The sequence below is a fragment of the Pinus tabuliformis genome, chromosome Q (assembly GCF_031772625.1).
Source record: "Pinus tabuliformis cultivar Carrire ecotype Pingquan chromosome Q, CPIR1, whole genome shotgun sequence".
NCBI classification, from domain to species: domain Eukaryota; kingdom Viridiplantae; phylum Streptophyta; class Pinopsida; order Pinales; family Pinaceae; genus Pinus; species Pinus tabuliformis.
In genome coordinates this window covers 772370732-772385492 of record NC_142296.1, presented here as the reverse complement: position 1 = coordinate 772385492, position 14761 = coordinate 772370732, and positions in this window count along the sequence as shown.

The window sequence follows — 14761 nt, the reverse complement described above, 5'->3', positions numbered from 1 at the left end:
GCAAGCAAAATTTGAAGATGGTCTTAGGATTCTTGGTATTTTTTTTAAACTAAATGATTGCTAGTGAGAAATTTCTTGGAAGGTGTGCCAAAAACACTTCACTTAAGTTACTAGGTGACAAGTGGCCCTAAAAATCTGCAATAAAAATAGAAAACCTGCAACAAAAGTATAGATGATCCATAATAGAAAGCAACACTAAAAATATCCAATGCAATAACCAAAATGGAAAGAATTTAAATGAAAAAATATTTTATTAAAAACCTCTGTTGAATGAGATCTACAAATGGGTCTGTAAGGCCCCCTTCGTGGGATGGGTCCGTTGATGTCCTTGATGCTTCAGAAAATAATCTTCTCTCTCAATATGTGAAAAACCCAGACAAAAAGGTGGATAACTCGAATGGGAGCTCAACTGAAAAAATGACGATAATGGTGACGATGATTATGATCATGGTGAAGAATGAAAAAAAAACCCTATTTATAACGAAGTATTCAGTTAATCTCGAAAATGGAGAATAATTAAAATAATCTTAACCAAATCAAGATCTAACCACTTGGAATACTTTATTATATTTATTAGAGAGGGAAAAGATATTAAAATGGTTAAATATCTTTATTTAGAAATAATTAACAAATAAAATGATTTATTAATTATTTCACAAGAATTAAGAATGATGTGAAATTAAAATAATTAATAAATAGTGATTTAATAATTATTCTAATAACAAAAATAAGGAAAATTAAATAAATGATAATCTATTTAAATATTCTCAAAGGATTTAGTCAAATGTGACAAGGAATAATTATTTAAATAATGATTTGAAAGTTATTCCTAAAGAAAATTAAATAAATAATGGTTTATCTAATTATTCTCATGGGTTTTTTTATTTTAATCAAAAAATAATTTGATAAAAGTGGTTTACTAGATTATTTCCCATAGTGAAAGTGATTTTACTATGGTAAAATTAAATCTACATGGTGTATTTTGATCCACCTAGTTACAAATGGCTAGGTGAATAGTTTTTGGTGATAACAATGATAACAAGAAGCAAGACTAGAATAAATGATTGAGAAGATTGAGAAAAGAACTATTAATTTGGTGCAATTGATGTTTGACTCTCAGGAGTAAAATGACCTCGGTTGAAACAATATTCCCAATCTATTGGCACTCTATGGAATTCATAACAAATAGAGTTTTAGAAAAATAAGAAAAAAAATTATTTAAGTTTTTATGGATTTTTGAGCAAGAGAAAGGTAGTATTCCTTTATTGAAATTGTAAATTTCAATAAATCATGACAATGCCATCATAATTTGGGGTTGAAGCATGAAAGTCATAAATCGTTTTGGTAAGGCTTTAACATCTAGATACTTATGCTAATTAGTATCTAATGGACTATGGAACCACATGTTAATTCATAAGTACATAAGTCATCTTCCTATGGAGGAATGGATAAGGAATGAAAACAAATATATACATAATGTGTCCATCCTAGTGGTGTCTTTCCATTTGGTGGGAAATTGGTTAGTGTGGATGACAAGATATGGAGGGAAATTTGGGATAGGCGCAAACCCTTAGAATGGTATTGGAGAGGTATTTTTGGAGTGTCCATGCTACTATCTAAATCGTTATAGAGTCAACAACCATATCTATTGAAACAAGCAATTGATGTAACAAAAACTACCTCATGGAATCAAGGATGGAAAAAATGTGATAGTTATGGTTCTCAGTGTTAGATGGAACATAGTGGAAAATGTATGTAGGCCAACCTAAAAAATTCCACATTCGAGTGAGGGATCCAAAGGATATATAAGTATATTCAATGAACCCCTATCAAGGGAAGTATGCTTCTAAACTGGGGTGTAAGGTCATATTTGTGGAGGCATCTCAATATGATATGAAATGGTGGAAGAAGGATTTATGGAAACTAAAAGGCCAACGCTTTCACAAGATTAAACTATAGTTGTTTATATTTCTTCCTACCCGAACTGCGTAAATTTTTCTTTGACATTGTAAGTTGCAAGGCATTATTATTATACCTACCTGTTGACATGGCGAATTTTCGCTATACCAACAAGGGGAACTAACCCGATCACAGACCCCAATTAGGTCTACTTTCATTTGGAATGGCTAGCTTCAATGGGTTTTAGAGGATCCCGTAAACTGTTAAAGGTGTTGAGAGATTGCTTCCTGGAGGAAGACTTCAATTTAAATCAACAAAATAAACAACTAACCTATATGTATAAAATCATATTTACACTACTTCTAACTACTCTAATCTGGTCCTAACTATCCTAATCTATCCTGCGGGAGCATAACAAAAAGAGGTTAAACATCATATATAGATTCCAAATGCAAATGAATCAATTAATAGTTCACATAAGAACAAGGTTGTATTAAATCCTAATTGCAGTCCGATTACTTATATAGGAATACACATTCCTTTCCATACAAATAACACTTGCAACTGATGTTTAACAATATTTCGAATCAGCAACCTTTCATGAGTTAAGCATGCTATTGAATTAAATTCGAATAACCAAGAATAACCATGAACTATAAGTTATCAATATGCACAAAGCAAAACACATTTGTATTTATGCCAGCAACAACACACTGATTCTAAACATATGAGAGAAAAGGGAAATAAATCTAAAACAACAGGCTCCTTCTTGAACCAAACAGTCTTCTTTATTCACAATAAATCAAAGTTGTTCTCTCCAAACAAAAAGCCCCCCTCTCCTATCCGGAGGGAATACTTATGCAAATGGAAATGACTCTCGGTCTTCCCTAACTTTTCACCTCCCTTCTCTTTTCAATTCACAAATTAGAATATACAATTGTAGAACAGTTGGTGTAACCGCTGACACATAAAGGCCACATCTACTGGAGCGTTTCATTTCCTATGGAAATGAATAGATGTCGATTGAAAGGAGGAGGTATGTGTGTCATTTATTCATGATACAGCCTGAGGCTGCATAATCTTTAGAACACACAGGTAACACTTGGAAACATGACCGCCAACGCCTAAAGCCAAATCTTTAAATAAAACATATCCGCATATATAAACTCATCGGATTCGCTCATGCATCTTTTATCTGGAGCCATACTTGATGCTTATGCATCCGTTCTTCGACCTCGCTTGCCTTATCTCGGTCCTCGCCTGCAGAGATAACCAACATCAGCTATACTTATGTAAATATGATAAAATGCTTTAAAAACACAAATCTTGCCTTCATTAAGCATTTATAACATCAAAAGGAACAAGCATGAAAGAATTGGCCCCTGGTTTTTTTAATCCATGCATTGATTAAGTCTCGTAAGCGTGAATCCAATTTACATTGAAAATCATTGCATAACACATAATCGGATCTGAAATCCGGACTTGAAATATTATAGACAGGAACCCATACCCTATCGGGTCCGCTAATCGCATCGCGCCTTGCGTTTAAGCTTTGGGATCTGCCGATTGCGAGTTGCGATTGGCCGGACCCGAAATATATATGTGCCACAGTCAATAATACCCTCAGGTCCACCATATAAGATTTCCTTTGAAAACTGGGACCGAAACACTTTATCGAAAACACAGGGAAAACACGGGAAAACCTGTGGCCAGACCATAAGGCCGGACTTGAAATGATATACACCCGGGCCTATAATTATCGTCGGGTCTGCCATATCGCATCGCAATGCTTCAATGGCGAGCGAATGGACCTTGGGTTTCATCGAAGCCCAATTGCGATATGTGATGGGCTCCAGACTTGAAATATATATACGTTGCGCCTAATAGTCTCGGCGGGTCCACGCTATAGGCTTTTTCCTTTTAAATACCGGACCACAACACTTTATCGCAAACATGGGAATACACGGGAGAAACCTGCGGCCGACCATAAGGCCGGACTTGAAATGATATTCACCTGGGTTTACAGTTATCATCGGGTCTGGTGGATAGTGGTGTGCCTTATATATAAGCCCCGAACCCAGCCGATTGCGATATGCGTTGGGGCTCCAGACCCGAAATGTATATATTGTGGTTAATAATTCCGTCGAGTCCGGTAGATCGTGGTGCGCGTTATATACAAGCCCTGAGACCCCGCCAATTGCGATATGCGATGGGGAAAGTGAACCCGATAAATGTATGTGTTATGTTTAATAATTGTGGCGGGTCTACCATATTGCGGAATGCTTTATGTATGGACCTTGGGTTCTGCCAATTGCGATTTGCGATTGGGGACTGGACCCGACATCATATGTGTTGTTGTTAATTGCATTTGAAGTCTGGAAGGCTCTCGCTTAGCGGATGTGAAAGAGGAAGGCATAGTATAACCGCGGAAATGGAGAAATTATGATAGCAATAGAGGCATGCATTGAGACATGTATAAAGACTGAAAAAAGCGTGGAAAGGGTAAGTTAAGGATGCTTTGTGAAGCGAAAAGGGTTATAATGGGAATAAAGATGCGATGGAAGGTTTCGAGGGGTAACGAGAGGGGTGATTATATGTGCGAGCATAGGGTACCATGAACGTTTATGAGGATTTTAAAGAGTCCCGATGAAAGGTATGAATGAAGGGCTAGACTAGGTTGTGGATGAAGTATGCAGCAAAAATTTATTAAAGGGGGGTCTTGACCATTGAGAATTGCAAATTTGACTCGGCAAAGAGTTAAAATCCTTGCGATAAAAACAGAGCATTCGGGGAAGTGAAAGATCCAACTTCTAGAGGACCCATTCAAAACATGCTACCAGAGCATGTTTTAATAGGGTGGTGGTTGTGGCCACAACACTACCGAAAGTAAATTATATTGTTTTCATTTATGGTCAAAAAGCTTTGGCTCTTAATTAATTTTTAAATTTTTAAAAAACAATTTTCAAAGTTCACTAAAAATTTTGTAAAATTAAATATTAAATTTAATATTTAAAAAATTAAAAAATAATTTTTAAAATTTTAAAATTTGAATTCCTATTTTTTGATTTGTAGATCTCCATAAATGAATTAAATTTATGTAGTGCATAAATGAATTAAATTTATGTAGTTTTAAATCGAATTGTATAAAATAAAAATTGTTTAAGAAACTAAAAAAATATCCCATAATTATTTAATGTTTTATTGTATATTTTTAAGTGCCTTGATTTGACACATGCATAGATTATTTACTTAAAGCACATTCACTTGATCCAGTTATTTTTTTTCTTTTACAAAATGCTCTGCCTCATCCATAGTTAAAAATTATTGAATTTTGATAAACGAATTCGAAGTTGAATCGGGATGATATAGCTTAAAGTTTAAATTTAAAACAAATTATTGTCAATATGTATAATACCTTGTGTATTGAATAGATTGGTAGAGGCTTGATATCCCATCGTACAGTGCAACCAAATGCACGCCAACCGAAGTGGATTTAATGTTTAGGAAGACATGGCGGTACAAGTTAATTTTAAAAATATGATTATGGTTGAATGAATCTTATATATATATGGTTATCAAGGAAGAAAAGCCGGAGAGAAAAATGTTGTGTAAGAATTTTTTTCCAACTATTATTCTTGTTAGAAAATTATATATTACAAAGCAATTGAACACATAGAAATATTGCAGAAATATAAACAAAGAAAACACAAAAAACAAGAGAGACATAGATATACGTGGTTCCCCCAATTCGAGCTATGTTTATGGATAAATAATCAGTCATTCTTTTCATATTATCTAGCAAAATGAATAGATACAGCCTATAATAGATCCAATGTAATTCCCTCTTCGATCTCACACAATCTCCTCTCTCTTCTAGCTCAGAATACACCTCTACATCATAAGAAATCGGGCAGGAAAGAAACAACTCTCAAGACAAGCAGGGGGAAAGCCTTATGAGGATTTGAATACCACACAAAATAAATCTTCATTTAACAACAAAGCAAATCTCTCAGACCAAACTTCTTCTCCGACTATCTTCAAAAGGACGAACACAACAAATCGTGAAGCGAAGACACCAATGTCCCAATAACCAGAAGAGATGAAGGAGATGCAAGATAAAGGAAGTTGGAAGACCGTAGAGAAAAAAAAAATAAAGCTATAACATCAATCTCGCCAAGAAATACGAGAAGCTAGATAATTAAGAACTAAGAAAATTATAGGTCCGATAGACCAATTTGGTCTCAGTAGACATTAACCACCACCACCATCATCATCATCATATAAAAATACTACCATAATATCATTACTCATTCATTTGATATTAAATTTAATATAATATAACTTATTTAAACTTTATGGTTGAATGAATCTAATCTCTCTTATGTCATATATATATATATATATATATATATATTATTATTATTATTACCATGATATTAACTTTAATATAATATAACTTATTTAAAATTTAATATAGATCAAATTTATAATTGTATAAATGTTATTTAAATTTTATTGTTTTAAAAAAATATTTTTTATTTTAAAAATAAAAAATAAACTAAGTTTATTTTGGTTTATTAAAGAAAAATAAGTTATAGTATTAACAATAAATTAAATATTTGATAAATATCTATATATTAGGTTTAAAAAAAAAAACTATTTATATTCTAAAGTGCAATTTATTAATATATTAATTAAACAAAATATAACATATAACTTACTACATAAGATATTTTAATGATAAATTTGATCTCTATGATATTTTAAGTGAGTTATATTATATTAAATTTAATATCAAATGAATGAGTAATGATATCATGGTGATAATTTTATTAACTTTTTTTATATTTAGCGTGTGTGAAAATGTTATATTTATTTAAAATTAATATTTTAAATATTTTAAAATATATATCAATAAAAAGATATAGCAATTATTTAGTCTAATTCTTCTAACTCGTATTTTTTAGGTATATTTTTAGTGATTTTTTTTAAATAGTAGTAGTGTTATTCTTTTTATCCTAGTTACAATAACTTCTGCTATCAATTACATTTTGCATAAGAGGTAGATACTAAGCAGCAACGCTGCATATTACACTTGTTGGAGTTACAATAGGTTCTTCCTTCAACATCAACCACTATTAGGAACCAAACTATTTCATGATGTTTTAAACCCAACTTGTGTAACACTAAGAAACATTCAACTCTCAAATGGGATGACTTTGTTGAGAAACAAAGTGCAATGTAGTCTAACACTTAATTCCTCTTCTTGATAATTACTTGTGAAAATTAGATGTCTTCGTATTACTTCATATGTCTTCTTCTTCAAACAATTATACATATGTTCAATCATTCAAGGAGATAGAGATCACAATGAGGCAAGAGACATCATAAATTAAGCCAACGACCAGGGAAAAAACCCACAAGGGGAAGCCTAATAATCCTTTCCTTATAGAGTTAGATCAAAAATGGGAGATATCCAAGCGAATAACTAATACCAAAATACTACCAAGATACCAAGTCAAACCCTCCTCCAAGTCACCTCCAAAAATCAAAGTCAGTGTTGGTCAAACTACTTCAAATCTGGTCAAATTTCAAATTTTCGGACCTACAACTAGGGCTGAATTTTAGCCTGCAACTATCTCAGAAAATTTTGGCCTTTTCCACACAGAGGCAGTCCTTCACATGTGCAAGTTGAAGAAGTCAAATATCGGCCAATGAGGGGAATATTCTTCTTGTTTTAACTTGCCTTCTCTCTCCCTTGACTTGTCTTCCTCTCTTCTTTGCTTAGTTCAAAAAATGCTTCTTATGATGATGAATGAGTTCCAAAGAGGTTAAACTTGTCTCTTAGATATAGTTGTCTAGGAGGGTCGAATAGGTGCCACTTGGAGGGCTAGGCCGACTTGTCCAAGGAGGGTCGACTTGGTCATCTTATGGACTTATGACTCATAATAAAAATTCAAATTCTCTTTCTTTTAAATGTCCAAATGGGACATGACATAAATAAGATTTTCTTTTGACTCAAAATAAATTCTTTTGACTCTAGCATGAAGAACATGCTTGAGAAAATATAATAAATACATCAAAGATAACTATACATTCAACACTTCCTCTTAACTAGGGAGGTATTCATTATAAATCATCGAGATATTCTCAAGTTGAAATATTCTATAAGAAAGAATCCAGATTGATAAGCATTGTTATAAACATCATCATGACTAGCATTGTCAAATTACCAAGGCCTTTACAAGCAAGCTCTATCTCTCCACTAGATTAGAGCATAATGCTAAGAGGCATTCAACGGGACATCACACAACCACCTCTCTGAGGCACATACTCCACCTAGGTTCTTCATAATATGTCCTCCACAGGACCATTTCCTAATTCGATGTCACGGTACTTGACACAAGAAAATGTCAGTCCACCAAACCATTCTTAAATTGGGTCAATGTACTTGAATTAGGGTGTTAATCCTAATCAGTCACAGTACATGACACAAGAATGTCAGTCCATGATGCTTATCCAATCTACCATTCTCCTTATTTGAGTCCATGTGCTTGAATTAGGGTGTTAATCCTAATCAATCATAGTACATGACACAAGGAGAAAATAGGTGTTCATCCTCACTCCCTCTCAATCTGGGAGGAGTTATCTGAAATCCCATGCTTGTCTCAGAAGTACTCAAGCTTCTCTTACATCAGCTACTTGTTCATCCATGGAGATCTATTGTAGCTTCTCGACTCCATCTGTACCATATCTCAAATCATAATGTGCTTCAACCTTTCATCAAAAACTAGGTTCTCTAACAATCTTCATATTGCTTTGATCATTACAAAGTATCACAGTCGAATCTAGCATGCCATCAGACAAACATTTTACAGATCTAAATGGACTCACATCTGACTGCACAGCCATATCTTCAGCCTTTGCAGTGCTTAGTGCAACAAAATCCTGCTTCTTCCAAGAAATCATACCAGTTCTCAAGCAAAAACAACCACCAGTAGTATATTTTCTCATCGTCAACATTGTTAGCCCAATCGATGTAACAATTCATCATTCCAAACTTTTGGAGGATCTTGATCACATGCTTCCTTTGATCAAGGAATATTTCACCAATTTTTTGCCAAACATCAGGTTCCAAGTAGCAATGTATCAATCCAAGATCCTACATGTCAAATTTTGCTTCCAACTCCCTCTGAAGGCAATAGCTTTTATTCTAACTCATAAAGTCCTTCAATCATTCAATCGATTCCAAATTACGAGGTATTCTTTTAATCATGAAACTCCTTTTTCATGTCTTTCAAGAATCCGAAGTAACCCTCCCAACCTTGGGCAAATGTCTTATCATGAACTTCTTCCCTTTACTAGGAGAACCTTCTTAAATCTTGCTTCTCTGTTGTCATCTAGCGCATGCTAGATCTTGACTCTTCTTAAATACAATCAAGGGATACTTCAAACTGCCTACTCCTCCTGCATTCCAGTCTTCTATAATTTTTTAAATTCCTCTTGCTTTGTTGTGTTCTTCCATTTCCTTCATCCACTGCCAAGGCCTAAGTAGCCCTTGTCATCAACCTACAACCCTCACTATCTTTTGAGAAAATTATGCTTCCTTTTACACTGAAATGCTCTGCACTAGTCATTTATATATTATAGTAGGATATAAGTTTGAATCAGCTTTACTGGGATTTGGAGTGAGTGTCTTCATCAAAAATCAACTCCTTCTAGCTAGAAGAATCAACTTTGAATTTCTATCTTGTATCTATCGAATCCTTGGATGCCTTCATTAATATACCTATAATCCTTACCGCTTTGCAAGACATATTAGCTTCCTCTAGATCTTCATGAAGTGAGTGTATTCATTTCTTGGAGACACAAGAACTGCTTACTTCAATCAATCGATATTTCGACTTAGTATTTTTATGTAGACAATAGTTAATGAGGCTTCTCATAATAATGTATGCTTCAAAGGATCGATTCTTTCTATCAATGACCAAGAGCTCCCTCTTAATTTCAATTCCTTGAACTAGTCTAGACAAACTTCTTTTTGTGAATTCAAAATATACTAGCTTTCATAGGTTATGTAACTCTTACCATTAATAAGTTTTATTTTGACTATCATCTTCTAAACACAAAATGAAAAGTAACTCTTGCTTCAAACCTGGTACAAGAGTGGATATATGATTTATTGCTATGTACACCTGCCGTGTTCTTCATTAACTTTAATAGTACAGATCCTTGTGATTTTCATTCTTGGGTTTCTTCGGAGCTTCTTCATCTTCAATTGTTGATGCTTCATGTCTTTCCTTCCTCTTATTGTTCTTAGGGTTCTTAGGAAAAACTCTCTTGTAAGGCTCATATTCATGACATCCATAGAATTGGACTTTGGACACATCTTTATTTCTGTTATGAGATCCAAATTTGTTCTTTCCAAACTTCCTCCTTGATCTAGCTCCAAAAGCTTGAGAATACTCATTTTGAGGTTGAGTATTTCTTTTAGCCTTCAGGGTTGATACCTCTGAAGTGCAAGTAGCCCATAACTCTTCAAAAGTAGGAGTCTCCTTTCTAGCATAAATGCCTCCAACAAAACTGTCAAAAATTTCAGGGAAAACATTGATTACAGTGGTGATCAATTTAGAACCAAATATATTTTCACCAACCCCTTAAATTTGGTCTCTAATTTTGTATATCTTCATAAAATACCGTTACAAACACAAAGTTTGTATATGCGTTGATACCACTATTATGAACAAAGTTCATACTTTTTAATAATCTTTAGAACACTTGGTACACAAAGGCATCCATTGAGGACAAGGACTTTAATCAATCCTCTTCTTCCAAGCTTTGAAATTAGATGCAACTTCAAGGCTTGTTACCCTCTTTCCAGATAGATGTCATTTTATCATAAGTGTCAGAGATAGAGAATAGAATAGTACTTACCTGAAAGTGAGAGTGAGTTGCTACAAGGATGTCTTGAATCAAGAGTGCCAACAAATTGCGATCTTCAAGTTTCCTTCCTTCACCTTAGCTCTAATGCCATGTTGAGAAACTAAGTGCAATATAGTCAAACACTTAATTCCTCTTCTTGATAATTACTAATGAAAATTATATCTCTACTTATTACTTCTTATGTCTTCTTCATCAAGCAATTATACATTTGTTCAATCATTCAAGGAAATAGAGATCACAATGAGACAAGAGCACTAGGAATTAGGCCAGTGGCCAGGGTAAAAACCCAACAATCCTTTCCTTATAGATTCAGATCAAAAATGAGAGATATCCAAGTCAAGAACTAATACCAAACTGCCACCAAGATACCAAGAAGGAAATCTACAAACACCAAGACCAAAAGGAAAGCCTTGCCATGGATCACTGGGAGAGGAAGACAAAAAAAGGGAAAAAAGTTAACCATTCACTTGAACCAAGAACCAACCTGGCCACCCCACAAACTATCCAGAACAACTAAAACAGCATAATTCTAAGAAATAACACAATAATACCCAATTATTGCCAGTACGACAGACCCTGGAGGAAAGCCAATCGCACCTGATAGAATTCTAACTAGGAGATCAATCACAATGCATTGAAAGGTCTTTCATGATTGTATCTTGCATCTAATTGCTCCGCCTTTATCGCATGCGAAACAAAAGGCCCCTCCACCACATGCTTCCCGTTGTCTGCAACGAGGGAGTCTGCATCTTGTGGCAACCAGTTCAAATGCTTAAGGGGGGAATTAACCATCGATGCCATCACACGGATGAAGCACTCAAACACATTGCCCATTGTTTGTCGTTACTTCCTTATTAATCGCAAATTTATTGTAGGTTGATTATTTCTTTTAACTTTGCAAAGGGTGGATTGCCATGTCACTCTGCTTATTTGCCATTACTTCCTTATTAATCGCAAATTTATTGTAGGTTGATTATTGCTTTTAACTTTGCAAAGGGTGGATTGCCATGTCGCTTTGTTTATTTGCCAAGTGAGGCGTAAACAACCTACCCGTCACCACCAACTCGTAGTCACCCCATCCGAGACAATATATTTTGTTACATTAATCTCTTGTTATTATGTATTTGTAACATAATTAAAATAATAGAATATTTATCTGTTTGTTTTTATCAGTTATTATTACAAACTCACAAACAAATTAAAATATACAATTAAATAAATATGATAATAAGAAAAATAAACCATTTTTTTAGAATATCAATATTTTTATATAATATTACTTCCAAATACATAAATTTGTATATAATGCTCTAAGTCTACAAAAACCTTATTTTTATTAAATTTTACATTTTTATGTTTGATTTATGCAAATATTAAACTCCATTCTTCATACATTTTCTAATGATTCACTCTTATGTCATGTAAGTACTTTATCATTTTTTCCAATAAAATAGCTAAAAGTCCATTCTTCTTACATTTTCTAATGATTCACTCTTATGTCATGTAAGTACTTTATCATTTTTTCCAATAAAATAGCTAAAAGTTGATGTCATGATTTGAATTATTGAATACAATTCAATAGGCATACTTTCTGAATTCATGTAATTTGTGTCTTCGTGTATCTCTTGTGGAATGAATTGTGTTTAAAGAATTTTTGAAAAATGCTTCTTTAGACATAGCAGATAAAATATTGTCCCAACAAGTTATTGTCCCAAAAGAGATTCTATATCAGGAATTATTCAATTTATTTTGATCTTTATCTAAATCCCATTGGTGGTGGGCGCCAAAAACAAAACAAAAAGAATCAGGAAATTTTTTTTGGTTTTATGGGGATTTAGATCGACAATTTATCCACAATTTATTGTCAATATTTTTAAATGGTGTTTAAAATATGCTTTTTCAAAAGAGAGAAACAAAGTTACTAGCAAATATTAATATTTTCAAGTAATGATAAATGTATCAAACATTTAGAAATCATAATATTTGTGCTGAAAACAAGTTTTTACTTTTAACACCTTCATTGAAGATTATGTATAAGTTTTTATTAATTATATTTAAATGTTTGTATGCCCACATTTATATTTTTTACACTCGTTCAATATTAAACAATGTTTTCATCATTTTTTCTTGTGCAAAGGAAAATCTCATAGGGAAAAACCCAAGGGATATTATGTTTTCCAACCTCCATAGATGGCATCTCTAGTCAACCCACCGATGTGGACTAGCGCATCTCAACTAGGAAAATTGACATAGGCACATACTAGCATAGAACTAGCCAAATACCCTGCAACATTAAGGACAGCCAATTCAGTTAGCGGCTTAGGCTATTTCATTGATTTCTTATGTGAACCAAAATCCTTTTGTTGCACAAACATTAATTTGACCTGTCATTAGGTAAATATGCTCGTCTTTTTAAAATAAATAAATAGTAATAATGAATAAATTTAAACCCTAGATTATAACCAAGCAACGGTAGACAGTTGTAGTTATAAATCTCAAAATCTACTCTACAATGGCCACTTTCAATATCACTATCAAAGAAATTCATAAATACAATGAATAGAAATCATGCAAATACAATGGAAACCTAGTTGCAGCCATAGGAAAACCATGCTAATTGAGAAAGGGGTGCAATTTATATTGTGAATTTAAAAACTATTAAATAAGCTTTACGATAAATGTATAAGACTACCTGCACTACATTTAAACTGTCACTTCTTAAAAGACTACCAAGTTATCTAAACAAATTGCAAACAGTTATGAACTCAATTTGGAAAAACAAAAATATGCATTGTCAAAATTGCAAGTATTGAAAAAATACACTACATTTAAACCCTGCATCACCTCTTAAAAGATTAGCAAATTATCTCAACATTTAAACTTTTCTCCATTTGTTACATTTATACATTTCACAATCAATTTCAAGTGAACATTCAGCACAGCAAAAAATAATGTTAATTGAACATTCTACAGAACAATAAATAAAGCTTATTTTCTTAACTTGTTTTGAAGAAACAATTGTCTACATTCTAAGTTGAAGATGAATATTAAACAACCTCAAGTATACTATCTCACAGTTTTGCCTTTTTTATATTGTCCCGGCTCATCAGTTCACAAGTAGGTGCCTCCTGTCCTAAACATCACAAAGTCGATTATTGGTTCTAAATTTTGAGTTAAGATATTATAGAATTCAACCACCTTGTGAGCACGTTTCTACTTCGAGTCTTCGCAGCCTCGCTCCATTTTACTAAGAAAAAAGTAAATTGAGCAACCTTGCTCCAAATCAATGGGAAGAATACAAATGGTAGACGAACAATAAAGAGGGTAATTAAACCATTTTTATTTTTTCTCACTTTTATCGAAAGGAAGGATTTCAAACCAAAAATATTGTTTTATTTATGGATCAGTAGGTCCGAACCACAGAATCATACCCTCACACAGAATCCTTCCCTCCACACACAGTTGAATAGTATTACAATAGAGTTAACCAAAATATCACTTGAATACAAAACGACATCAGTTTGTACCTCCGCAGCGCTTTGATAATTGTTGAAGCTACATGATATCGTGCCCTGGGATGATAAAATTATATCATTTTTTACGTATGATATTGTACTTTGGGATAATTAAAACAACCATATGTTATTATTTATTTATTTTAAACTTATACCATACATGAAATTGGAATATGCAATATTTTCCACTGGACAAACGACTGTCCACTGGATATGTCGAGTCAGTGTAGTGTTATGTTCTCAGAACTTCCAGATTTTTAATACATGTAATATATTCCCACAATTATTTCTTTATACTTTCCACTGCATAGAGTCAAATTTAGTGTTATGTTCTCAGAACTTCCGGTTTTTTAACTACATGTAACATATTCCCCACTTAACATATTCGCCACAATCATTTCTTT